General features: G+C 43.5%; 1 long non-coding RNA gene across 2 annotated transcripts in view; it reads left to right on the top strand.

The window, feature by feature from the left end:
• LOC137644118 (uncharacterized) overlaps positions 1–27,474 on the top strand; it is a 98,758-nt gene that overhangs the window by 40,677 nt on the left and 30,607 nt on the right. For both annotated transcript variants that reach the window (XR_011045135.1, XR_011045134.1), the window contains exon 3: positions 8,365–8,878. This is a non-coding gene — a long non-coding RNA (uncharacterized lncRNA). The remainder of the gene's footprint in view (positions 1–8,364; positions 8,879–27,474) is intronic.

Below are 27,474 nucleotides of genomic sequence, written 5' to 3'. Positions count from 1 at the left end.
TATAATATATATATATATATATATATATATATATATATATATATATATATATATATATATATATATATATATATATATATATATATATATATATATATATATATATATATATATATATATATATATATATATATATATATATATATATATATATATATATATATATATTATATATATATATATATATATATATATATATATATATATATATATATATATATATATATATATATATATATATATATATATATATATATATATATATATATATATATATATATATATATATATATATATATATATATATATATATATATATATATATATATATATATATATAATATATATATATATATATATATATATATATATATATATATATATATATATATATATATATATATATATATATATATATATATATATATATATATATATATATATATATATATATATATATATATATATATATATATATATATATATATATATATATATATATATATATATATATATATATATATATATATATATATATATATATATATATATATATATATATATATATATATATATATATATATATATATATATATATATATATATATATATATATATATATATATATATATATATATATATATATATATATATATATATATATATATATATATATATATATATATATATATATATATATATATATATATATATATATATATATATATATATATATATATATTATATATATATATATATATATATATATATATATATATATATATATATATATATATATATATATATATATATATATATATATATATATATATATATATATATATATATATATATATATATATATATATATATATATATATATATATATATATATATATATATATATATATATATATACTATATATATATATATATATATATATATATATATATATATATATATATATATATATATATATATATATATATATATATATATATATATATATAAATATTATATATATATATATATATATATATATATATATATATATATATATATATATATATATATATATATATATATATATATATATATATATATATATATATATATATATATATATATATATATATAATATATATATATATATATATATATATATATATATATATATATATATATATATATATATATATATATATAGCTGATTCACACATTTGGAGGAGGGTTACAGACAGTAAACATCGTTGGGGAAACAACAAAAAAGTTGTAGGAGAAAAAACACTTTGATTCCTTACCTGCTAAGGTAGCTGACTTCAAAGGTTCCTGCCTCTTGAGTCGCTTTCCCTTAGGAGTGTCAGCCAGGAGTGGACCTGTCATGCTGAAAACAACTCAATCGAGTCTGTCAACGGGGGTGAGACCAACAACTTGACTAGACTTCAGAACTACCTTTGTCCCTTATATTAAAAACTGCAACCTTACTAAAACTAACCACCTAACCTTGCAGAATAGATACAGTATAAACTATCTATCTAGACTGAGGGTACTGTACCACAAGTCGACGTCCTCAGACAACCATAAAAAAACACCAACCCCCACACAGGTATACAAAAGCTAAGGTTAAGGGGAGGTAGTAACTCCTTTGCCTAATACAGAAGCCATAGCTACGTATGGGCCCAAGGTACAACACCTTTCATAATCCACTCTTACCTCTCTGAGGTAATGAGAGGCGAACACAGAGTTGCTTCTCCAGAACGTTGCATCCATAATTTGCCTAACTGACATATTCTTACGATATGCCAGCGAAGTAGCAATAGCTTTCACTTCGTGAGCCCGTACTTTCAAAAGGCCGAAGTGTTCTTCCTCACACAAGAGGTGAGCTTCTCTTATAGTCTCCCTCAGGAAAAAAGAGAAGGCGTTTTTTGAAAGGGGTTTTAGCGGATCTTTCACTGAGCACCATAAGGAGTTAGATGCGCCTCTCACATTCTTAGTGTGAGATAAATAAGCTTTAAGGGCTCTAACTGGACGGAGGAGCCTCTCCTGCTCTTGACCCACTAGATTAGTGAGGTTAGGGACCTCAAAAGTTCTCGGCCAGGGTTTTGATGGATTCTCGTTCTTGGCGAGGAAGTCAATCCTTAAAGCACAAACCGCTCCATTCTGATTGAATCCCACTTGTTTTTCAATAGCATGAACCTCGCTGACCCTTTTAGCTGTGGCTAGAGCCATCAGGAAGAGGGTTTTCTTCGTCGCATCTCTAAGAGAAGCTTGTGAGATGGGTTCGAACTTCTTGGTGCAAAGAAACTTCAGAACCACATCCAGGTTCCAAGATGGGGGCCTTAACTGGACCTGCTTAGTTGTCTCAAAAGACTTCACGAGGTCTTGCAAGTCTTTTTTTTAAGACAAATCTAAGCCTCTATGCCTACAGACAGCTGAGAGCATACTTCTATATCCCTTAATCGTGGATACTGCCAGTTTAGCATCCTGTCTGAGGGATAACAAAAAATCTGCAATTTGACTCGCAGAGGTAGTGGTTGAGGAAATTTTGTGCTGCCTACACCAAGCTCTAAAAGTCTCCCACTTGGATTGGTAGACCCTTTGTGAAGAGACGCCCCTCGCTCTGGCGATAGCTTTTGCAGCTTGCGCTGAAAATCCTCTCGCTCTGACAAGCTTCTCGATAGTCTGAAGGCAGTCAATTTAAAAGCGAGGGGGTTTTGATGATACCTCTCGAAGTGGGGTGGTTTGAGAAGCTTTGGACTTGCAGGAAGGGTTCTTGGGAAGTTTACCAACATGTCCACCACTTCTGTGAACCATTCTCTTGTTGGCCAGAATGGAGCTACTAGGATCATTCGTCCCGATTCGAGGAGAGCGAATTTCCTGACAACCAGATTGATGATCTTGAACGGGGGAAACGCATATGTGTCCATCCCCGTCCAATCCATCAAAAAGGCATCTACCGCTATTGCCTCCTTGTCCGGGACGAGGGAGCAGTAGTTGGGGATCCTCTTGTTCTGGTTGGAGGCGAAAAGGTCTATTAAAGGTCTCCCCCACAACTTCCAGAGACTCTGACAGACTTGCTGGTTGAGGGTCCATTCTGTGGGAAGAACTTGCCCTTTCCTGCTGAGCATATCTGCTCTTACATTCCTCTGTCCCTGTACAAATCTTGTTAACAGTTCTATCTTGTTTTCCTTTGACCATAGAAGGAGCTCCCTTGCTGCTTCGAACAGAGACAGAGAGTGAGTCCTCCCTTGCTTCCTGATGTAAGCTAGAGCCACGGTGTTGTCCGAGTTGACCTCCGCTATCTTCCCTGACACCGAGTCTTTGAAGGCTTTTAGCCCTAACGGAATGGCCATCAACTCTTTTCTGTTGATGTGCCACCCAATCTGACTCTTTTTTCCCAAGAGCCTGAGACCTCCTTGCTTCCTAGTGTTGCTCCCCATCCTGACTCCGACGCGTCTGAGAACAACACTAGGTCTGGGTTCTTCTTGTACAGGGAGATCCCTTCTCCTAACAAGCTGGATCCAGTCACCAGATTAGATGATCCTTGACTTCTGCTCGAATGGGGAAGGAAAAGGAATCTTCCTGTGTCTTCCTGTTCCACACCTTTGATAGGAAGTGTTGAAGAGGTCTGAGGTGTAGCCTCCCCAAAGAGACAAACTGTTCGAGCGAGGAGAGAGTTCCCAGCAAACTCGTCCACTCCCTCACTGAGCACTTCTGTTTCTTCAAGAATTCTCGGACCTTCTTGAGGCACTTGGTCTGCCTCTCCTGGGAGGGAGAAGCCCGAAAAAGAACTGAATTCAGAACTATCCCCAAATAGAGAATAGTCTGATTCGGCTCGGTCTGAGATTTCTCCCTGTTGATGACGAGACCCAGTTCTTAAACCATCATGAACGTCTTTTGTAGGTCTTCAAGACATTTCTCTTTCGACCATGATCGTATCAACCAGTCGTCCAGATAAAAGGATACCCTTATCCCCTCTTGATGCAGCCAGCCTGCCACGTTCGCCATTACCCTGGTGAAGACTTGAGGAGCAATGCTGAGACCAAAGCAAAGTGCCTTGAACTGGAAGCACTTGCCCTGGATCATAAATATCAGGTATTTCCTTGAAGTTGGATGGATGGGGACGTGAAAATAAGCGTCCTGTAAATCAAGAGACACCATCCAGTCCCCCTGACATACTGCTGCCAGCACAGACTGAGTCGTCTCCATGGTAAATTTTGTCTTTTCGACTAATACGTTCAGCAAGCTGACATCCAGGACGGGTCTCCATTCACCCAAGTTCTTAGGTACCAGAAACAGGCGATTGTAGAAGCCTGGGGAGGATAGATCCAGAACTGGTTCTATCGCTCCCTTGTCCAGCATCTGGTCGACCAGATCCAGAAGGGCCTTTTGTTTCACTGCATCTGCGTACCGAGCCATTAAGGCTAGTGGAGTATTTGAAATAGAAGGCTTCTTCAAAAGGGGAATCTTGTATCCTTCCTTGATTACCGAGAGGAACCAGGTGTCCGCCCCTCTTTTCTTCCAAGCCTGCCAGAAAAGTGACAGTCTTGCCCCTATTGTTGTCTGGAGGACTTGTACTTTATTTCTTGGAACGGGACCTAAACGAAACTCTATTCGTCCTTCCTCCTGACTCCTGCCTTCTTCCTCTGAAGTCTGATCTTGAAGGAGCCCTACCTCGAAAGGGCTGTTGGAATTTTCTCTCCTCCCTCTTCAGAGCCGAAGAAGAGACTGGCAAAGGTTTCCAAGCCGAGCGCGATAAGAGGTCTTGAGTGGCCTTTTGTGCAAGAGAAAGCATAATATCTCTGACAAGGGCCTCAGGAAAGAAATGTTGTGAAAGGGGGGCGTAAAGGAGTTCAGACTTCTGTGCAACAGTCACAGATCTCGAAGCAAAGGAACATAACAGGGCTCTCTTCTTCAAGACTCCTGCCGAAAAAAGGGAAGCCATCTCATTAGATCCATCCCTTAGAGCTTTATCCATGCATGACATGATACTCGTCAGGTCTTGTGTTCCCTCCATTTGCTCTGTCTTCCTGGCCAGAGTTCCTAGCGACCAGTCCAAAAAACTAAAAACCTCAAACGCTCTAAAAATCCCTTTGACGAAGTGATCAAGTTCAGACATTGACCACATAACCTTCGCCGAGTTAAGGGCATGCCTCCTGGCAGAGCCCACAATACCAGAGAAGTCACCCTGGAAGGAGGCAGGAACTCCCAGACCCAGAGGTTCTCCAGTCTCGTACCACATGACAGCCTTAGAAGCAAGACGAGCTGGTGGAAAAGAAAAGGTGGTCTTAACCGCTTGTCTACGCTCCTTCATCCATTCGTCCACTTTAGCGAGAGCCTTCTTAGCAGAAATAGAGAGCTTCATCTTGATGAAGGCCGACTGTTTCTTGGCCGCCTTCCTGCTAAATTGTGATTGAGGAGAACGAGGGGCAGAAGGTTGAAACTCCTCCCCATACAGCTCAAGGAGGGAGCGAGAGAGAACCTTGTAGTCGCCAGCCGCGTCCGCAGGCATGTCTTCGTCCTCCGAGACATCATCAAGATCCTGTCCCACCTCTACTACAGCTTTCGTTTGGGTAGAAGGTTCACCTGAATCCGAAAGAGGAAAATCGTAGGATGCGTTCTGAAGAAGAGGGCTGCAAGCAGCCTGACACCAAGAACCGCTTGCGTCCTGGCGCAGCGAGTCGGAAGCGTCCTGGCGCCGAGCGCTTGAAGAGTCCTTGAGATGGTAGGCGAATGCGTCCTGGTGCTTAGAGAAGGAAGCGTCCTTGCGCCGAGAGCTGCAATCATCCTGATGACGAGAAGCGGTATCGTCCTGGTGGAGCAGGCCGGAATCATTCTGGCACCGAGAGCGAGAGGCAGAATCGTCTTGGCGCCGAGAGCGAGAGACTTAATCGTCCTGACGTCGCGTAGCGCTAGAGTCCTGGAGGTGAGCAGATGAGGAAGAAGTGCGGTGACGTGCCTTTGACGAAGCGCTCAGAGGTTATCTTGGAGAGGAACTCCGTTCCCTCTTAGAGGCTGACTTCTTGACCAGTAACGAGTCGTCCTTGAGTCTGTCCGACTGGGAGGGAGGGCGGCTAAAAGCTTGCTCTAAAGAGAAAAGTTGCTCCTGCATAACAGTCATAAACAATTTAGCGACTTATGCTGGATCCTGCGGTTCCAAAGGAGACGGCTGTCGAGTAGCGCTGGTAGAAGGAGAAGGATCTTTAGCTGGTCTTTCTTGACTTTCGTCCCTTGGTTTCGTCCTCTTCACAGGAATGGTATCCAAACCGTCCTCCGAAGGACAAGGTTCGTGGCTACTAGAACCGGGAGAGTGAGAACGATACTTTTCATTTCGGTTCCACCTCCTCTTAGTCGGTCTCGAAGCCTCATACTGCCATTTGCGTCTGGGAGAGGGATTCAGGGAACACACCATCACATCCGACACACCTTTTCCGTGGCGGTCAAGAGCAGCCTGGGAAAAAGCAACAGGACTGTCCGAGGCGATGGCTGACCAAGGATACATACCTCTACCCCCTTTCGGTCGTCGACGTACCTTCTCCCTTGGTCCTGGGAGCTTGGTAGAGGTCTAGACCTAGGGTAATGACAGGTTCGATCAGTCGCCACCTCCACTGCACTTTCACAAGCACTAACTTCACTCTCACTCTTACCTTTTAAGGCCGCAAGTTGATCTTTAATAGCCTTCAACTCAGCCGCCATCCTGGCGTACCGAGGGTCATCCGCAGATACAGATCCTGTAGAAGGGGCAGAAGTTACTACCTCAGGGGAAGGATCGACTTCCAAAGAGGAATTAATTAAATGTTCAATGGAAATATCTAGACTAGGTTCACTAGCAGACTTAGATTTAGATCTAGAAGCTCTCCTTACTTTATCTAGCTCTAATTTGCGCTCATAGCGCTTCATAGCTAACCAATCTTTCTCATTCAAAATCTCACATTCTCTGCACCTATTATCCAGTGCACAATCAAAACCCCTACAACCCAAACACACCGTGTGAGGGTCTACCAAAACTTTCGGTAACCTCACCTTTCATTCCTCATTCGCACATAGACGAAAATGAGGTTTCTCACTTGTATTCAACAAAACCAAAAAATATCAAAATAAACAGAAACACGATTGCCAAATCCCCAAATCATTGTACTTCACCAAAAAGAAGTCCGGTACAGCGACACAGGGAAAGCGAAACGAAAAACTCTAATGGCGGACCAACAATGTTGTCGATCCGGCCGGCAGAGGTGATCTGAGGAACAGAAATCGGGAATGGTTCCAAGTACCACCCTGTAAGGGTTGTTAACCACCTAACCGCACAACCACCACACGGCGGTTGCCGCGATGTTTGAAAAATTCTGCCGAACGTCAGAGACTAAGCTACAGTATATATATATAACTGCCAGGTAAGTTCTATTTATAAAATTAGTTTGTACAATATTAGGAACTGTCCATGGAAATAATTTGTCAAAAGCTAGGAAGTCGTACAGATGTGAAAGTTCCACAACATCATTTTGTAGGTCTGCGTATATCATTAGCACTCCACAGCATCAAAGATCTGACACGAGAACACTTGTTGCAGAATGCCCATAGGTATTGGTAATCCACAGCACCAAGTCACCTTACAGTAGCAAGAATTCGTACTTTTTCTTTCAGCAATTGCTCATACTGGCTTGTATTCTATAACCTGTTTGAGACAATGCACATAAAAATTATAGTACTGTACTCCAATAGAAAACAAATGTCAAGTCAAAACTGGAGCACCCAAAACGGTCAAATGACACGGCTTCACTTTTGAATTTAAAACTTAATCCTTAGTGCAGAGGGAAAATTAGTAATTAAAGGAGAAACAAAGCGCCAAACAGGTTTCAGTTTTTTTTTTTTTTTTTTTTACTTTTACTGCATATCCACAGTTCAACATGAAAAAATTAAATTGGATTTTCTTAACAGCAATTATGCTGTAGAGCCACTAACCCCAGAAGTGCAGTCGACCCTTGATCAAACATCTAGGCTATACAGGATATTACCTGTATAAAAAGTATGATCTTATTTTATATTAAAGATCATAGATTAAGCTATGTTATTACAGTAATTGATTTATCTAACCAATTTTAGATTTGGCCAAATTTACCTCTGCCAGCAAAGTTGGGAGGGGGTTATGTTTTTGCAAGTTTATTTGTTAACAACTTCCTGGCCACAATTGTACTCATAAGAGTAGTGAAACTTTCATGGGTTAATTGTTATGATAAGACGTAGAAGTGATTCAGTTTTGAAAGTCCTAGTTCTACTTATAAAATTACTGTACTGTCAAAGTGTTCTGGCACTTTGAAACTAAAATTCAGTGTGCCTTATTGCTCATATGTTTTCTTGAATTTCAGAAAAGGCTTCTAGAAATTGAAAACCTCAACAATATAAGGATTCAAATGCGTTCTGACAGGAGGGTGTTGAAAAATAAACCTGAATAACGATAGAAAGGAGAGCGAGTTCAGCAGTATTATCACCACAATTAAGACTCAAAATTGAATTTTGAAAGGGCTCAGTAACATTCCAGTGAATATAATTCTCTAAAGGGTGGGGTGTGGCTAAGAAAGTGAATGATAAAAAGAAAAATTAATAAGAATCGTTTTCAGAATTGCAGGCATATGAACAAATAGTTGAACAAACAATGCAGGGGTTCTGAATTACAGTATTCCCCTATGGGCTAAACAAAGTAATGTACACTTCATCACCAACAAGTAAGATATTCAACCATGAGTTATTCTCTCCTCATGAGCAAGATTTGAGATAGAAAAGAAATTGTGCTGACCTGAAAAACACTTGCAAGATGGCTGAAAAATATTTTTGAAACATCCAACCTAAAGCAAAAGAAAATTCATATGATGACTGCTTAAGGTAAGGTATGCGCACAACCTTTCAGTTTTCTTTTATTCAATTTTTTTCCTTTTTTTATACTAAGGGACAGATACTGCATATTATTTTTTGCATAATTTTTTCACTCTTAAGTCTCATAATTGTTCTGACACTAGTACAAACCCTTTCGCTCTTTATTACGTAATATACTTTCGGCAAAGCTGGAAGACTAGCCACAAGACTTTTAGCAAGGTATAACTACCCCACCACTGGTTAGCCAACGGGTTAGTAGGTAGTACAGGGTACCCCACTCACACACACACGCGCACTTGTGTTCTATCGTCACTTTTGCTTTTGGCTCTGTAGAAAGTTGTCATTGTTTCTCTCTACCTACTGCTTAACGTTTGTTGGCTGGGTTTTGATTAACTTGTTCGTTTTGTTTTTGTTACTTTATATTTACCTCCGCTAACGAAGTTGGAAGGATGTTATATTTTACCCCCTGTTTGTGTGTGTGTGTGTGTGTTTGTTTATGAACAGCTTCCTGGCCACCATTTTAATTGTTGAGTACAGTAATGAAACTTGCAGGGATTAACTTTTGTAGAAACTGGAAATCATTAAATTTTTTAAGGTCAAGGTCAAAGGTCACAGTCAAGCAAAATGTACAATTCACGTTGCGTAATCAGCCATAAGTTTGGATATCGTTGTCACAGACACTTCAAACTTGGTTCATATTTGAGTGTATGAAAATCCACGCTAATTAATACTTGGTCAAGGTCTGCGCTCTACCGAGTACTCCTCTAGTTACAGGTGTGAGTGTTGCTGTTCGGAGTCGGAGTAGGGGAAGTTGAAGAGTGATGCGTCTCCTTCGGGGTTTTTCCTTAATGGCAAGGATACCTTTTCTTCATTCTTTTCTCCGGACAACCCTTAGGACTGGAGGACTCCGCCGCTTCCCCTAGCAAAGTGGCTCTGGCCTCCTCCTCAGGAGAGGTTTTTCCGATGATACACCACCGACACTTTGAGAAGGCCGCTTGCAGTGGACCCAGAGCTCAACCTCGGTCTTGCTCCTCTGCACTGACAGCGCTGCACTCCATCATTCTGAGATGGCTCAGCTGGTGGAGAGTGTGCAAAGTCTGGAGCATATTCCTGCTCCTCTTAAGTGATACCTTTCCTATTCACAGGGTAGGCCTTCTCCTGAGTTGTCTTCAGTGCTCATGACAGCACAATCTCCTGTTCTGAGATGACTCAGCCAGTGGAGGAAGTACAAAGTCTGAAGCATGTTCCTGCTCCTCTCAGGGGATACCGCTCAGATTTGCAGGTTAGGATTACTTCTGATTGGTCTCATCATCGTAGATGACGACGCACTCCATTTTGAGATGACTCAACCGGCGAAGGAAATGCAAGTCTGAAGCATGCTCCTGCTCCTCTCAGGGGATTCCTTACCAATTCGCAGGTTAGATCTTCTGAGTGATCTTTTTAGTGCTGACAATGACGCACTCCCGCATTTTGAGATGACTTAGCCAGCGTAGGGAGTGCAAAGTCTGAAGCATGTTCCTGCTCCTCTCAGGGGGATTTCTTTCCTGTTTGGAGGTTAGGTCTTCCCCTGAGAGGTCATCATTGTCCCCGAGCCCTACCTAGGTCTGGTTTCTCAGCGAGTTGACGACGGTGCACTCCCTCATTCTGAGATGTCTCAGCAGGCAGAGAGGGTCGCAGACCGTCGATCTTTAACCTTCACTCGTCTGACCAGCTGCTTATTCCAGTTCAGACGACGAAATTGCACAGGAGCTCTTGCCAGACTCCTGTGGGAGTTTTTATGAGTGACGCAACTTTGAAGGCAACATGTGAGCAGACGATGCATAACCAAAGAATCCTACTAGATGACGCGAGCCAATTATCAGGGTCTCCCTCATCCATCCTAATGCTGGAGTAGGAGGAGGACACAATAATGTCGGAAGCAGTACCATCGTCGTAAGCAGCACTCGATGCCTACTTTCAACATGAGCACTGCTCGTTGATGAGAAGGTAAGAGACACTTCCCCTCAACCCAAGTTAACTCAGCCAGCAGAGGGAGTAAGGAGTCTGAAATATTGCCCAGCTTTTTCAAGGGGGAATACCTTTTTCACATGTGAGTTAGGTTTTATCTGGGTGATCTACACCTCGCGGGGCGTCGAGAACGGTCTTGGTTTCATCCATGTCTTTCTCTAATTCCTTGGAGTGTGGCTCATCGGAATGGAACGACGAGGTAGCACATAGATTGTGAGCAGCTGCGATATCCCTTCTCCGAGTATCCAGGAATCATTTCTTCTTCAACCATGACTCGTCCAACCAGCACGATTTGTCCAGTCCCTGTAGCGAATCCCAATGCTGAATCGTACAGGACTTCTCGCTAAACTCCCGCGGGAATACTGACGAGTAACGCTCGCATGACCGTGGCTCATGAACGGGTAATCCAAGTTACGAAGAGCTCTCTTCTGCAAGGGCTTACGCGAACTAGAGTTTTTTGCAAACCTCACCGTGTGACTGAGGTAACTCCAGGGGCAGAGTAATATGGAAGTATGGCAAGAAAGGCATACACATCATCAAATACTGTACTGATTCACTTGGTGCGAGGACAAGTTTCTCAACAATCTACGCAAACCTGAGCGATCGCACGGATATCCGAACTCAGGCTCTACGTCATCAATGCGTGAGTACATTATTACATCACAAGGTCACGGGAGAGGGAATGCCACTTTGTGACCTCCTGTTCCCGGCCATGATAGGAGGACACGTTCCGTCAATGGGGTCAACAAGCTTCTGTAGTCAACTTTTTCTTATAGAGAAAAAGTGCCTGAAAGCTGGAGTGCCGTGTTCGACCCCTCCTCCCTGAACAAATTTGTTCAACAAACCTCGTTCAGTATGGAGAGGGTAGACATGGTCAGAAAAGCAGTCAGACCCGAGGACTTCATGCAACTGTGGAATTGAGATGCTTACTGCCAGATTCTAGTTCAATCATTTCAATGAAGGATTTAAGACTCATCCTTTGCAATCAGCAGTACCAGTATAGGGTTAGTCTTGCGACCTGGTTGTGCCTCCTCCGTTTTTCACATAGTTCTCCCTAGTGTCAATTGAGACTTGCAGAAATGTCTTTTGTTTTAAGACACTTGGAATACTGGCTATTTCTGGCAGACTCGGGGCCATCCTTTCTTCAGCACCGAATCAGGCTTCTTGAGTTTTACCGCTATGTGAAGGTTGTGGTAAAATCTCAAGAAGTCATCCCTGCGGCCAACGCATATCTGGTATACCTAGGAATGCTCGTAGACATCAGGCTAAGATTCTATCAATCCGAGAATAGATTAGAGAGACAGAAGGAGGAGGTAAGCACCTTCTTTCTACAAAAATTACTACCAGTACATTGATTACTCCATTTGATAAGACCTGTCTTCCTTGGAGTGCTGGGGGATCAACATTTGAGCATCAGATTCCAACCTCCTCGGGGTTGGATCTTCCCTCTCACCCCCCAGAATTGATGCTTCTCGCAATCACATCAAAAGAAGGGGGAGGGGCTCCCACATGTTGCCTCACTCGACCTCTGAATCCTAACCACGTTGCCACATGAACCTCCTAGAATAAAGGCAGTTCCTGGCCCTCCAGCAATTCCATCACTCCTGCAGTTCCAACTCCTTTCGGGACACTCCATGGTGTTAATGAACAAACAGCATTTATGCTAACTAGCTGGGGGAAATACTAAGGTGGATGAAGACAACTCGGCGCCCTTCAGCCATGCTTGACCGGACAAGAGATGTTCTTGCGGACAATATGCGCAAAGAGACTCTGCTACTTGAATATGAGTGGTCTTTTGATCATCAAGTACCCAACCGAGTTCTGTCTTTGTGTGTTTCACCGACAGTAGACCTGTCCGCCACATCTTTGATCAATAAGTTTCCGATGTACATCTCGTCAATACCTTTTTTCAAGCACTTGGCAAGGGCCTTTTCAACGACAATGGACAGCATAGATGTCGACGTGTCCCCCCTCCCCCTCTGGTTGGCCTTGTAAGAAGGTTACAGTACTCAACAAGGAAGGACATCTAAGCTTGTTGATGACCCACTTGGCTCCAAGGTGGCAGAATAGTTTTCAAACCTTCTGCATCTGCTCTTATAAGTGTTGGGGGTCCCTCTCCGCATCATGATCTTCTCAAACAACCACACGGGGTGGTTTCCTTAAGCTGTAGAATGCGCTACAACTTCATACAGGGAGGTTATCCAGCATCTCCTCTCAAAGAGAGGCTTTGCACAACCTATTGTGAAAAAGATGTCTTGTTACTCCCGGGGATCATCAACCAACATTTACCAGGCAAAGCGGGCAGTCTTTTGTGGTGTAGGTAGTGGAAGGGTATCGCCACTCTTGACGCCACTACTCCAGTGATAGAACAGTTCCTTTGACACCTCAGGGAGGAGATTTCTCTCGTTCAACGGTCAAAGGGTACCACTTTGCCTTGATCCTCGCCTTTGATAGAATAGGGTTTTTTCCTCTCCCCTGGAATTGTCTATCATACGGAGTCCTGAACATACCTGTCCTTAAGGGGAAGTTAGACTGCCTGCAAGGAACATACTGTATTTAGAGTACTGCGATCCTGGAAAGGAGCACTGAGGCTCACTGTCAGATATCTGATCTTCACCTGACACTTAAGACTACCTTACTGCTCACTCTGGCCTCGGCTAGGAGAATTAAGGAACGGACGCCCTTTCTTACGACGTCGACGTCTCCATTCTAAGGGTCAGGGACAGGTAATGCTCGACTCCATCATTGAATGTGTCCCAAGACCCGAAATCTGACAGAAACAGATCCCTGATTTGAGCCCTTCCAGATTTAGAGTCTTCGTGATATAACCGATGATCTAGGTCAACTGCTTCTGTGACCAGTATGGGCGATGAAGTGTTATGTTTAACGAACTTCAGGAGCTTGCCCCCCGAATGGAAAGGAAGTTTGTCAGTACAGGGGAGGTTAAGAGAGTTGCAAAGAATACAATCTTGTCATGGATTCGCAAGGTCATAGACTGCTCGAATCCTGACTCCTCCGCAACCGAGAAAATCAAGAGCTCCCGGTGTTAAGGGCATAAACCAAGAAAACTAAACTGTGGTGCAGGTTCTTCCAGTGGTCGTAATGAAGCGTCAGATGACCCTCACCTCCCATTTCTTGCAAGACGTAACCTACAGGAACTTGAAACAATTTCAATCGGACCTGTGGTGGCTACACATTAAGTGGTTTAAACACTTTGAGCTCCTTTATGGAAAGGTAGCAGACAGTGGAGGGCAGCGTTACCCAGGATTAAGTCTGGGAGGAATGATAAGAGTGACTGGCATCTTCTTTCTTTCTTTCATCTTTTCCTCTCTTTGGGCACTGCACCCACGGTACGTTACAAGCTGGCCTCCACTGTCTGCAAGTATAACCACTTCCTTTGTGTACGCTAATATATGCACTTATATTTGTTATGTCCCCATATCCCCTTTACGAGGTGGGAATTGGGTAACATATATGGTATGGTCAAAGAAGTCAGAGGATTTCAGAGAATTCTTACCTAGACGAGTCACATTGCTAGTATCACACAATCACACGGATTACTCAGGCCGCTAAAACATGCAAATACACGAAAGTTTATCGAGGTGTCGGTGATTCCTCGGTAATATCTTGTTTAGCATGCAGGAATACCCGGGGTCAAAAACCAGCCAGTTGATTAGGACTTCCACCCACCTAAGGGTGAGTCTTCCCTAATTAATAGCCAAAGGGTTTGCATTAGTGTCAGAACAAATGACAGATTTAAAGTAGTTTGTATTTTTTGTAATGATATAAATTTGTCCTGCCATCACCTATCCTCCTGCAAGTTCTGCCTGCAATCAAAAGTGACGATAGAACACACACTATTGTGTGTGTGTGTGTGAGTGGGGTAGCCAGTACTACCCCCTACCCCATGAACTAAACTTTTGTATACTTATTTACTTAAACAATACTTAGGAAAGTAATTTAAACAGCCTTAACACACAGATTAATATAATTATTAACACCTTATTATAGACACACAAGAAATAACTAAAATCTCACCGAAAACAAGCACGTTACAATATGCTAATTACCTCACCATATAAGACGACACGATATTTCGCGATCTATTTATGAGAGTTTAACAACTACTATAGTACAATTACTGGATCTCTGGAAACCCCGGCAACGAGCTATACCTGACCGTCAACACTTGCCACCTTCTCGCTAAAAATCCTGTCACGGTCGCCATGAACTAAAACTTTTGTATACTTATTCACTTAAACAATACTTAGGAAAGTAATTTAAACAGCCTTAATACACAGATTAATATAAGTATTAACACCTTACAATTAACGACAAACACGCTGAAGGTGGCAAGCCAAATAGTACATTCGTATGTTAGACCGCTTTATAGTCAAATGGAATTCCTGTCGTTGAAAGGACATCATCCAAAACGTAGACGAAGCAAGAAAGTCCTATTCAGTGAATATGTTTAGCTCGTAACCACTCTGTCCTAAAAATATGAGCAATATCACTATTAGTGACATGGAAACAGTAAGTCAAATTAAATTTCCCCAGAATAACTCAAAATTAAGCTGCAAAACTTTTACAGGGCTTTGCACAAAATAAAATTTACCAAACTCATAAACTTCATAATGCAACCTTTGACGCAAAATAACCTGGAAATTTTATATGAATAAATTGACTCAAAAAGACCAAGAATAGTTATTTAATAATTAAGGATTGAGCAAGACCTTTACTTAAATATAAATGAAAGTACTGGCAATAACAAGGAATCGAACTAAAACCCGCTTCCTTCAGTTGAACCCCATACCTGTTATTGTTCAGAGAGGCATATAAGTGGAAGTGACGACGACGTTCACCACAAGAGCACGTTGCAGATAAAGGAGCCAATTTTTCAACACATCAAGCTAGGACTCCACTTGGGCTCAATCACAAAAAACGATGCTGAATACATCAAAGTAAACCCTTGGTCATGACTCGAGGACGAGGACTTCCGAACTGCATACGTCTCGACGTGGCACATGGTCGTGGCAAACTAATCGAAGAAGCTATCCAGTGGTCCAAAGGAGGTTTTACAACATCCACATATTGTACATATTCCTCACTGCATAATTATTGATGAAGAAACACATCTGCGAAAAACACTTGAAAACGAAAATTAGTAATTTTACAGAAGGCTTAGAGGAGGAGTTGCTGCCATACTGCCGACGGAGAGATGTCTCTGCTTCTGTCTTTCAGTACATAACCATATCAGCTTGTATAGTTATAACAAGGTAATAAGGGAACCAATGGAAGTGGGTTAAAAATTAAAAACAAGCTAATTCAATACCAACCTAAAACTATCAAACTACCACTTACTCCCTTTGAGTCAAAATACACGGTTAATACAAACAAATATGGAAAGTTACGAATTATATTCGTAATTTTCTGGACATTGCAGGCCAGGAATACAATTTAATATGTAAATTGTATAAAAGTTCAGAGGAGGAGTGGAAGTTAGTTAAAGAAAATTTTGTTGGGATTGCAAGTAATGTGTGTGGCAAGAAGGTTGTTGGAGGCAACATGAGTAAGGGCAGTGAATGGTGGAATGAAGGAGTGAAGGTAAAATTGGAAGAAAAAAAAGAGGGCTTTTGAAGAATGGCTGCAGAGTAATAGTGTAGAGAAGTATGAAAAATATAGAGAGAAAAATGTGGAAGTAAAGCGCAAGGTACGTGAGGCAAAGAGGGCAGCTGACCTGAGGTGGGGTCAGGGATTGAGTCATTCATATGAAGAGAATAAGAAGTAGTTTTGGAAAGAACTGAAGAGAGTAAGGAAGGCTGGCTCAAGAATTGAAGAGACAGTGAAAGATGGAAATGGAAGGTTGTTAAAAGGAGAGGAGGCAAGGAAAAGATGGGCGGAATATTTTGAAAGTTTACTGAATGTTGAGGATAATAGGGAGGCAGATATAATTGCTGTTGCAGGTGTTGAGGTGCCAGTGATGGGAGATGAGAATGAGAGAGAGATTACAGTAGATGAAGTGAGGAGAGCACTAGATGAAACGAGAGTAGGAAAAGAATCTGGTATGGATGGTGTGAGAGCTGAGATGTTGAAGGAAGGGGGTGTGACTGTACTTGAATAGTTGGTGAGATTGTTTAATATGTGTTTTGTGTTGTCAATGGTACCAGTAAATTGGGTTTGTGAATGTATTGTACCACTATATAAGGGTAAGGGAGATGTGCATGAGTGTTGTAATTCAAGAGGTATTAGTTTGTTAAGCGTAGTTGGAAAAGTGTCTGGTGGAGTACAGTAATGATTAATAGGATCAAGGATAAAACAGAGAATGCAATCTTAGAAATACAGGGTGGTTTTAGAAGAGGTAGGGGTTGTATGAATCGGATTTTTAAATATAAAACTTACCCGCTGGTTATATAATAGCCTAAGTCCCCGACGCCTCGGCAGAAAATTCAAAATCTCTTGGGCAGCTTAGCGCATATAAGCCAGGTGTACCCCAGCGCCCTCGCGGTACCCCAGGTAGAACTATGCTCAACCAATTCAGATTTTCTCTGCCGCCATAGCTGGCTGAACTATTGGAAATTCTTGTTTTCTTACTCTGTTTGGACGTTATTTGGTGATGTATTAACGTTTTTGAGTTTTGGCTTTCGCATGTTTGTTTTGTTTGATCTGTGATCACGTATTTTAACTTAAAAGGTAGGGTTGGAAGGTTTTTCAACCTATTTTAAACCTCACGAAATTATAGGGGCGAAATGTAAACATTTCGTCCATGGATGACGTCACAGCCTCTTCCGTAGGCTAAAACTCTGTCTTGCCTTTTAAGAATATAAGTGATTTTGCTTTTAGAGTTTTAAGTTTTAAATTAAAGGAATTATTTTGAGAAAATTTTATCCTTTTAATATTTTTCTTTAGATAATCTTTGATCTGTTTGCAAAGATTAACTACCGTTCAGTTTTTTTTTGTTACGGTAATCAGTATCGTTACGATGTTACATATATTGTAGCGATTTTATGAATAGTACTTTCTTCTTACTTCTCAAGTTTTTAATAGTATTCTTTACATTCGTCGTAGCGCACGATTCTATGTATCGTTGTTGCTTTGGTGGTTTTCGGAATACTAAATTGTTTGTATATTATTTGTAGATGTTCCAATGATGCGAGTGATGATTCATCTTTTATTGGAACTCCTTTATTTAAGGGTTTATTTTAATGTAAAAATATCGTATCTATTAAGGTAATTTTTGATATTTAATATTTTGTTACATTTACATGGGATTCAGTACTTTTGCTTTCCCATTCAAACAATTGTCCAGTGACAGAATTATAAGTCTCTCCCTACGGAGTTCATTTCCTTTGAGAGAGTGTATACTTTGTCTTTCAGGTAATTATGAAACTATCTTTGTGCCAAAGAGTAAAGTGCAAATTTTTTAGTGATAAATTGTGCAGTGAATTTTATTCAGTGGAGAGTGCTTCTATTCGGACCTGTCGTTATCCTAGCCTTAGACCTCTGTCGAGCTCCCGGACCCAGGGGAGAAGTTAAGTCAAACGGCGAAAGGAATCGAGAGGGTAACCAGGCGTTACAGTCTTTTAGACCCGAACTGAAGTCCTCTCAAGTGTTTTCTGTCGACCACCAGAACGCTCACCCTCGCTATAGATAAAGCGAGGTGTTAGTGTTTTTAAAGGCGCTAAGCTGAAAACAAAATTAGATTCATTCTGCGTGTATTAAGTTTCATGCGGCGCAGACGCAGTGCCGCCACCCCACCTGATGAGTGTCGTCTCTCGACAGTGGCTAGCGCTATGGATCGACGAAGATAATGCTGAATACTTTTCGCCTAAGGTTGATCCTTGATCTTTGTAGTTAGGCATGAAACAGCATCTATCTTCGTTTATGCAGTCTTTTCTGCCTGCCGTTAACAGTGCGGTTGGGTGTCTCGATTCCGGTCTTTGACACGGACGCACAGGCGTCGTGTCTTTAACGGTGACAACTCGTTGTCGCACAGGCGGCCTACCTGCCGCAATGTTCAATGGTGGGGGAAAGTGGATGCTTTACTTCGAATGCTCGACGCAAACCGACGGATCATAGCACCTAGTATTAGTCTATACTGACGTGCCGACGTTTGCCAGGCAGCAGAGCCGGCGAAGCGTCATCGGAACGGTGCGGCAACGGAAACGGAACGTCGACGGAATGGAGCGAAGCGCCACGTCAGTGTGGACGCTTCAGCGTCAGTATGGATGCTTCTGCGTCGGTGTAGACGCTTTGTGTCAGTATGCACACTTCAGTGTCAGTATGGACGCTTCAGCACCTGTGTGGACGCTTCAGCGTCGGTGTGGACGCTTCAGCGCTAGTGTGGGCGCTTCAGCATCAGTGTGGACGCTTCAGCGTCGGGGTGGTCGCTTCGCTACCTATGACTATAGACTTTGATGTCTACCTGACCATGAACATCTAGTGTTTAGTTATTGTTGCTCCAGGCGCTATATTAAGAAATAAATCTTAACTAGAAAGATATTATATTCTCAGTCCAAGGCCTGCTGGGCTAACTCTTGGTTGTGAGAACTAGAATTAAACCTCTAAGTATTGAAGTCCGAATTCAGAATCATAAGGAGTGGATTCCTAAGAATCAAGACTTGTCTTCCTAGGATAGAGATTGTTAAAGGAAGGGAATAACTTTCAGAAACTCATGAGAATTATTCTAAAGAGTTTCCCTCATATATATATATATATATATATATATATATATATATATATATATATATATATATATATATATATATATATATATATATATATATATATATATATATATATATATATATATATATATATATATATATATATATATATATATATATATATATATATATATATATATATATATATATATATAACGGATTTTGAGCGAAGCGAAAAATCTATTTTTGGGTAAGATGGCCATGTCGTCCTGATGGAAGTTCCTTAAAGGCAGCTTCCTAGGGTATATTACAACTACGGCGATATTCCCAGAGAATTTACCTTAAGGTACCCAGAATTCTAACTCCTGGAGCGAGTATCCCTAAAAAAGACCTTAGGGATATCGTAAATATCAGCGGACGTATTCTTGACACGCCACATAGCAATCTATACCCCGAATAGAGTTAACACTTCGTAGGGGTCAAATGGCAAGAAAACGAAAACGATAAGAAAGGGGGGGAGCCGTTCGAAAGGCATCTCTCCTCCCCGTTTCGTAAGCGTGCCCTGCGCCGCTCGCGGCGCCATCTGTATTCCTTGTAGCGATACACGAGGTGCTACAGATACTGTATGTAGGGAGGGGTCCTACAGCCCTTTTTTTTTTTTTTTTTTTTTTTTTTTTTTTTTTTTTTTTTTTTGAAAAGGGACAGGGCGGGTCCATCAGGACGACATGGCCATCTTACCCAAAATTAGATTTTTCGCTTCGCTCAAAATCCGTTTTTTGGGCTCAAGCCATGTCGTCCTAATGGAAGTATACCAGAGCATTATTGTATCTGTGGATTCTCAATACGTGCCGTACTCCTCAGGAATGTTTCTTAGTCAACTCGACTGAAAGACCTAAGATGTTACCGTTATACATCTTTTCACTAATCATAAGCCATGAAAGCGCTTCCTGCCCCCTACAGGGAGGAGTCCTACTAGACTCTAGAAACGAACGAAGAGTACATATACCTATGTATGAATCACTCGCAAGCCAAAACAATATAGTGGTCTCACTCTATATGAAGTAAAGCATAGTCCTTACGGAACTACAGCATCCAAGGGAAAAACCCCGACCAGCACCCTGGTCGAAGTAGAAATAGACAAAAAGGTTATATCTGCGTAGGATTAAACTTGCTGCCGCCACCGTCCTCAGAGAAGGGTGGAGCCCTTTATGCTAAGGAAAGTATAAACCAGTGCAACGAGGCTTGCATTAAGGAACAGGCTATTATAGATATCCCCGATTAATATACATAGGCTGAATGCTCAATAATTAAAATGAAATCAATATAGGTGAAGGAGTAGCAAGGTTCCCGAGAACAAGTTTATTGATTAACAATAAATAAACATGGTTACCACAATTATATACATATGATAGGTGGATGACCAACAATTTACACAAGTACTGTAGTGCATGGATGTATGGTTATCTGAAAGAAAACAATCAGGTCACTTGTCACATACCAAGGTATCAAAGTTAAACGTCCATGTTACTATCCACTGACATTAGCGTCAGAAACGCTCGGCACACCTGTCTGTACTTGTGCTACAATCACCATAACGCTGGAACAGTCATTGTGGGCTCCCAGAGCCTTCACTACTAGTTAAAGCAACGCATATAACTATACACTCACGCAAGAATCAAAGTCCCAATTAAATCCACTGTTCCTCGCAGAGTTAAACAACAGGGTTAACGACGCAACCAACTGCTACCACAGACCTCTTTAGCTGCGCCACTTGCTTAGCATAGTGGCGAAAGAATACCCTGGAATACTTCCAGCCAGTGTATGAACGAAGGTGTTCAAAATCCATAAAGTTAAAGAAGTTTAAGGATGAAGCAACTTTCCTCGGATCATGACCTGCGGGTGAACTGTCAGGATCCGCTCTGCGAATAAAATATGTAATTTTCGCCCTAAGTTGATTTAAAGATAAATTCGAGCCCGATGTTTCTCCTTTGAATAGTTGGCCCCCATGGAAGTCTGAAGTTCTACGAAGATAGACCTTTAGGCATTCTACGGGACATAGAGATGCATCTTCTTTCAGAGGGCAGATTCTCCAGGGACCCCACCTGTTGGTGGGCAACTCGTTCTTAGCGAGAAACGTAGGGTCCGGAAACAGGTTCAGTTCTCCCCCATCTAGGAACTGAACCCGGCCCTCCTCTCTCGAGAGGGCTACAATCTCACTAACTCTGGCCCCAGAAGCTAGGGCAAAAAGGAAGATCACTTTTTGAGTCAGGTCCTTCAGTGCACACTCCTCATTATCCAGTAATGAGGCAAAATGAAGGACTTTGTCTAAAGACCATGAAATAGGCTTTGGAGGAGCTGAAGGTCTAAGCCTAGCACAGGCCTTCGGGATCTTGTTAAAAATCTCGTTAGCGAGGTCTACCTGGAAGCATATAGAATGGGTCTTGTCAGAGCTGACTTACATGTAGAAATCGTGTTAGCCGCCAGCCCCTGTCCGTGGAGGTGGATGAAGAAGGATAGGCAGAACTCCGTAGAGATCTCGTGCGGATTCTTGTCTTTGACAAAGGCTACCCATTTCTTCCATGCTGATTCGTACTGCCTTCTAGTAGACTTGCACTTATATTCTTCCAGGAAGTCGATGCTATCTTTCGAGATTCCGAACCGTTTCTTCACCGCTAGGGAGAGAAAATCATGAGCTGCAGGGTCCGGGTTTTCTGTAATGAAGCGTAGACAGTCGACTTCTGGACTTGCTGGGACAGAACTGGGTCCGGGAGTGGTAGAAACTCTAGTCGTAGTTCCAGAGCTAGAGGGAACCATACACTGTTCGGCCACTTGTGGGCCACTATCGCTGCTACTCCCTTGAAGGATCTCAGTTTGTTGAGGACCCTCAACATCAGATTGTGAGGGGGAAACAGGTAGATCCTGGACCATCTGTTCCAATCGAGGGACATCGCATCTACTGCTTCCGCCAAGGGGTCCTCGTACGGGGACACATATCTCGGCAGCTTCTTGTTGTCTTTCGTCGCGAAGAGGTCTATCTGCAGTTCTGGGACTTGACTCGAGATGAAGGAGAATGATCCTGCGTCTAGGGACCATTCCGACTCTATCGGTGTAACCCTGGATAGAGCGTCCGCGGTCACATTCCGGACTCCTTGAAGGTGAACTGCTGACAGGTGCCACTTCTTCTTCTGCGCCAGTCGGAATATAGCTAACATTACCTGGTTGAGAGGTGGAGATCTCGATCCCCGCCGATTCAGACATTTCACTACCACCTCGCTGTCCAGTACCAACCTTACATGGATCGAGTGACGTGGGGATACTTTCTTCAGGGTAAGAAGCACTGCCATAGCTTCTAGAAAGTTTATGTGAAAAGTCCCAAATAGCTTGGACCAGGTCCCTTGCACTTTTTTCCGATGGGAGTGACCTCCCCACCCTACCTTTGAGGCGTCTGTGTGGATTGTCACTGACGGGGGGGGGGTGGCTGAAGAGGTACTGACCTCTTTAGACGACTGGCTTGAGACCACGGTCTGAGAAGAGAACGTAGCCGAAGTGGGACCGGTCTCTTCAAGTCCCTTCGCTCTCTTGATGCAAAGGTTCTCCAAACTCCCGCTGCATCTTTTAGCTGTGCTCTTAGCACTGGGTCTGTTACTGATGCGAACTGAAGAGAGCCCAAAACCCTCTCTTGTTCGCGTCTTGATATCCTCTCGGAACCTAGAAGTCTCTTGACAGACCCAGCTATTTCCTTCCTTTTCGACATTGGAATGGAAAAACGGTGTGACACTAGATCCCAGTGAATTCCCAACCACTGGAACCTCTGAGCTGGAGAAAGACGAGACTTCTTTCTGTTGATTATGAAACCTAGATATTCCAGGAACTGAATCACCTGTAGGGAAGCTTGCAAGCATTCCGCTCTGGATGCTGCCCACACCAACCAATCGTCCAGGTAGGCTACTACCTGGAACCCTTTTAGGCGTAACTGTTTGAGCGCTGCGCTCGCAAGCTTCGTAAAGATCCTTGGAGCTATGTTTAGCCCGAAAGGCATCGCTCTGAAAGCATAAAGTTTTTGTTGTAGCTTGAATCCTAGGTAGGGGGAGAGACGGCGACTTATTGGAACGTGCCAATAGGCGTCTGACAAATCGATGGAGACGGTATATGCCCTCTTGGGCAGTAAGGCCCTTATGTGTTGTAATGTTAACATCTTGAACTTGTGGTTCATTATGAACTTGTTGAGTGGTGACAAGTCCAGAATGACTCTGAGTTTCCCCGAGTCTTTCTTGGGAACACAAAACAGCCTCCCTTGGAACCTGATGGACTTTACCCTCCGGATCACCTTTTTCTCCAACAGTTCTTGAATGTACTCCTCCAAAACGGGGGTGGAGTGTTGGAAAAATTGAGGGCACAGGGGCGGAGTACTGTACCAACTCCAACCCAGTCCATTTTTGAGCAGGCTGTGGGCCCAGGGATCGAAGGTCCAGTGATCCCGGAAATACTGTAGTCTCCCTCCTACCGGCGACACTTCACTTTGACTGCCCTGCAGTCTTGCCTCCCTGGCCGCGACCACCTCTGAATCCTCTTCCCCTAGAGGGGCGTCTCGCCGAACCTCTGGCTGCACCTCTGGGCTTTGCTCGAAACGTGGTCGATTGCCCTTCGAACACTGGATTGAATGCCGGGGATGCTGATGACACGGCTTGGGGTACCCATTGGAAGGTGGTCGGGGTCTGGGCTACCAGTTGTGGTACCGGAGGCAAAGCTGGGTGCTGCTGCTGCTGTCGTTGTGGTCTGAAAGGCTTGGCTGGACGGGAAGAAAACCTCGATTTCTTCGCCTTTCCTTTCGGCTGAGGGCCCTCATCAGGGGAAGACTTCCTCTTAAGGGACAGGCCCCACTTAAGGAGAAGATTTTGGTTCTCAGTGGCTGCCTTGTCCACCACCTCCTTGACCACCTCATTGGGAAAGAGATCTTTACCCCAGATGCTAGATGAGATGAGTCTCTTGGGTTCATGCCTCACTGTGGCCGAGGCGAACACAAACTCCCTGCAGGCCCTCCTCGCTTTGACAAAGCAATAGAGGTCCTTAGTCACCGTGGCCAGATGGATCTTGGCCATTACCATGAACATCTCAGGCATCTTGGGGTCGCTAGCCATTGTCTCCATGTTTGTCTGGAGAGACATCGAGGCTGCCAGACGCTCCTTTGTATCCAATTCCCTCCGTAGGAGGAATTCCGACAACTTGGGAAGGTTTTCGCCGAACTGTTGACCGGCGATATCGGCGTCCAACTTCCCAACCGAGAAGGTGAGGTGTACCTCCTTCCAGTCCTTGTTATCCAACGGCAAGGCCAAAGACAATGGCTTGCATTCCTCCAGAGATGGACATGGTTTGCCAGCTTCAACCGCCTTCAAAACGGCCGCGAACCCTTTCTGCATAAAGGGGAAGGCCCTAGCCGGGGAGGATATGAAGGAGGGGTGCTTCTTACTCAAAGCAGCAACTTTAGAGTTTGAGAACCCCCTCTCCTTCAATGCAGATGTTAAGGCAGCTTGAGCCTTGGAGTGATCCAGGATGATCACCTCCTTCGGTTCCGTCTCCTCCTTCGAGGCTGGCTCCTTCTTCAGACGGACATAACAGTCCGGGTAGGCCCCTCTGCTGGGCCAGAATTCCACCTCCTCAAGGGGAACTGAGCCCAGTTTCTCCGACATGACGATCTTCCCGACCGTCATCGGCATGTGCTCGGCATATCTCCACGGGTTGGCATCCGAGCACAGAGGAAGGTCCTTCACGTTGAGCTTCTTTGGAGGTCCACGTGATGCTGTGATCTTCTGCATCTGGAGCTCCATTGCAGCGGCCTTCTGATTATTCTCCCTCTGCATCTGTTGTATCATACCAACGATGGAAGAGAGAGCCTGTCCCAGCTCTGCTGGAAGAGCGGACGAAGTAGAGGGGATAGGTTCAGGGGCCTGAACCGGAACGTCTGAAGGTACGGAAACCTCTTCCTCCACGGCAATCGGATCTTGATCCTCCTCCTCACCCTCTGCGAGGAGATCCTGTTCCGCACGGTCGGACAAGTCAGACATCTTGTCATCCAGCTGGATGTCCTGCATGGCATCCGCAACATCCTCCTCCACTAGGATCTGGACGAGAGGGATCTCCGGCCGAGGCTGGGGAACAACAGCGTCAGTAAAAGCCTTGGGAAAAAGGTATGCCCTCATCTTCTCATTAGGAAGATAAGGTCCAGTGGTGTTCTTCTGGAAACCCCTTACCCATAAACGGAGCTTCTCCCTCGCTGCATCCCTTGACTCCGCCGACCTAGGGGATTCAAAAGCCTCTGATAGCAGGTTAGTACACACTGCACATACCTGCGGATCCCAGTAGCGATGATCATCATTGGAGGCTGCGCAAGCCGCGTGCCTCCTACACGAGACATGTCCGCAAAAGTTCTTGTTGCGGACATTGCAGAAAACGCTATCACATTTCGGATGCTCCTCCTGTAAAAGAAGAAAATTTCCATGAATATCAAGTGAATTTCAATTCACATGTATATATGAGCATTCACAAAGAATAAGGGAAAGACACCTACTTGTGAAACCCACACAATCACCTGTAGAAGCCCACCAGCCATAAAATCACGTAGTTAGTCTTTGCTAGAATAACCAGAGATCATATTTCCCGAGGGAAATTAGGTGTAGCTCACACCTAAGGTAAGATTTTACCATTCTGGCTAGAGATGAAAAGAATTCTCTTTTTATCCTTGTAAGGCGACACCAAGTGATTGCACAAGGCAACACAAGTAAGTTAGAAAAAACAGTGTTGTAACCTACTATATCATGGTCTCCCTTGGTAGAATACACCTCCCAGGAAAGAACTGATACAGTACATGAGGGTGGTGTGCCGGCCGGCTCTTGCCGGTCAGTACCCCCCCCCTTTTTTTTTTTAAAGGTAGGTCTCAAGTATACACCTTCAGATCACCCCTATTGGGGAGAACTCCAGTTCCCATGCCTGAACCGGCCGGCAGTGGTTGCCGGTCCGTAGCCACCCGGGTAGCACCGTGTTGCCGGCCATCACTCTTAGTGGCCGGCTAACCGAGCAATGTAGCAGGCCGGCCGGCAGCGGTAAGCAAACCCTGCCGGCTGGCATCCACACCAGGTAGCGCTCGGCTGCCGGCCGCCACTCATAGCGGCCGGCAGATGAGAAAAGAGACCGGCCGGCAAAGGTATATAACCACCGCCGACCGACAGCAAGAGAACTAGAGAACACCCCCTACCGACGGCCGGCCCCTAGGCCGGCAGACGGCAAGGACAACACATAAGAAGACAACAGAATGAGTGCCGGGCTAAGATGCTATGAACCTCTGCGCCCGGCACCCGAAAGAGTGCCGAGAGGAAGGGGAGACACTAAGTCAGGCTTCCTAACCACTGCTTACTGAATCTACAGACGGCAGCGGTTGAGGGACCAAGAAAGGACCGGGCAGCACTCAAGAGATAGGGTCTCTGCCGGTCGGCACACTCTGCCGGCCGACAGGGGACCACGTCAGTTCCCCATCCTAACCTAGGCTAGGTACGGATGTGAGACGACTGACACAAAGGAAACGGAAAAATAGAAGGGAAGGACAGAGGGTCCTGTCCAACCTTGCCTTGGTTAAGGATCATTCCCAACTAAGAAAGCTCATCTCAGCCAGAGAAATCCAGGGAGGGAGGCCGGCACTACTGGCTGCCTCCCTAAAACCAAGGCAAGGAAGGAATTGCTATTCCGGAAAGGGAACATATCCCGAACCCGGAACAGCAAAGAGGACAAGTCTGAGGGGTCACCGAGCGAAGGGATCAACTACAGGAACCCTCCAAGGTGATCCAAGGAGGATAAACCTCCTATGCCCGTGTCAGGCAGCAAGGGAGACTCTGCCCCACGCTAGACCAACACGGAATCAGACTAATACACTGCTGTACTGTCCCC

Source organism: Palaemon carinicauda, chromosome 7, assembly GCF_036898095.1.
Source record: "Palaemon carinicauda isolate YSFRI2023 chromosome 7, ASM3689809v2, whole genome shotgun sequence".
NCBI classification, from domain to species: Eukaryota; Metazoa; Arthropoda; class Malacostraca; order Decapoda; family Palaemonidae; genus Palaemon; species Palaemon carinicauda.
Note: the sequence above shows the minus strand (reverse complement) of the source record. Positions and strands in the feature narration are given on the sequence as shown.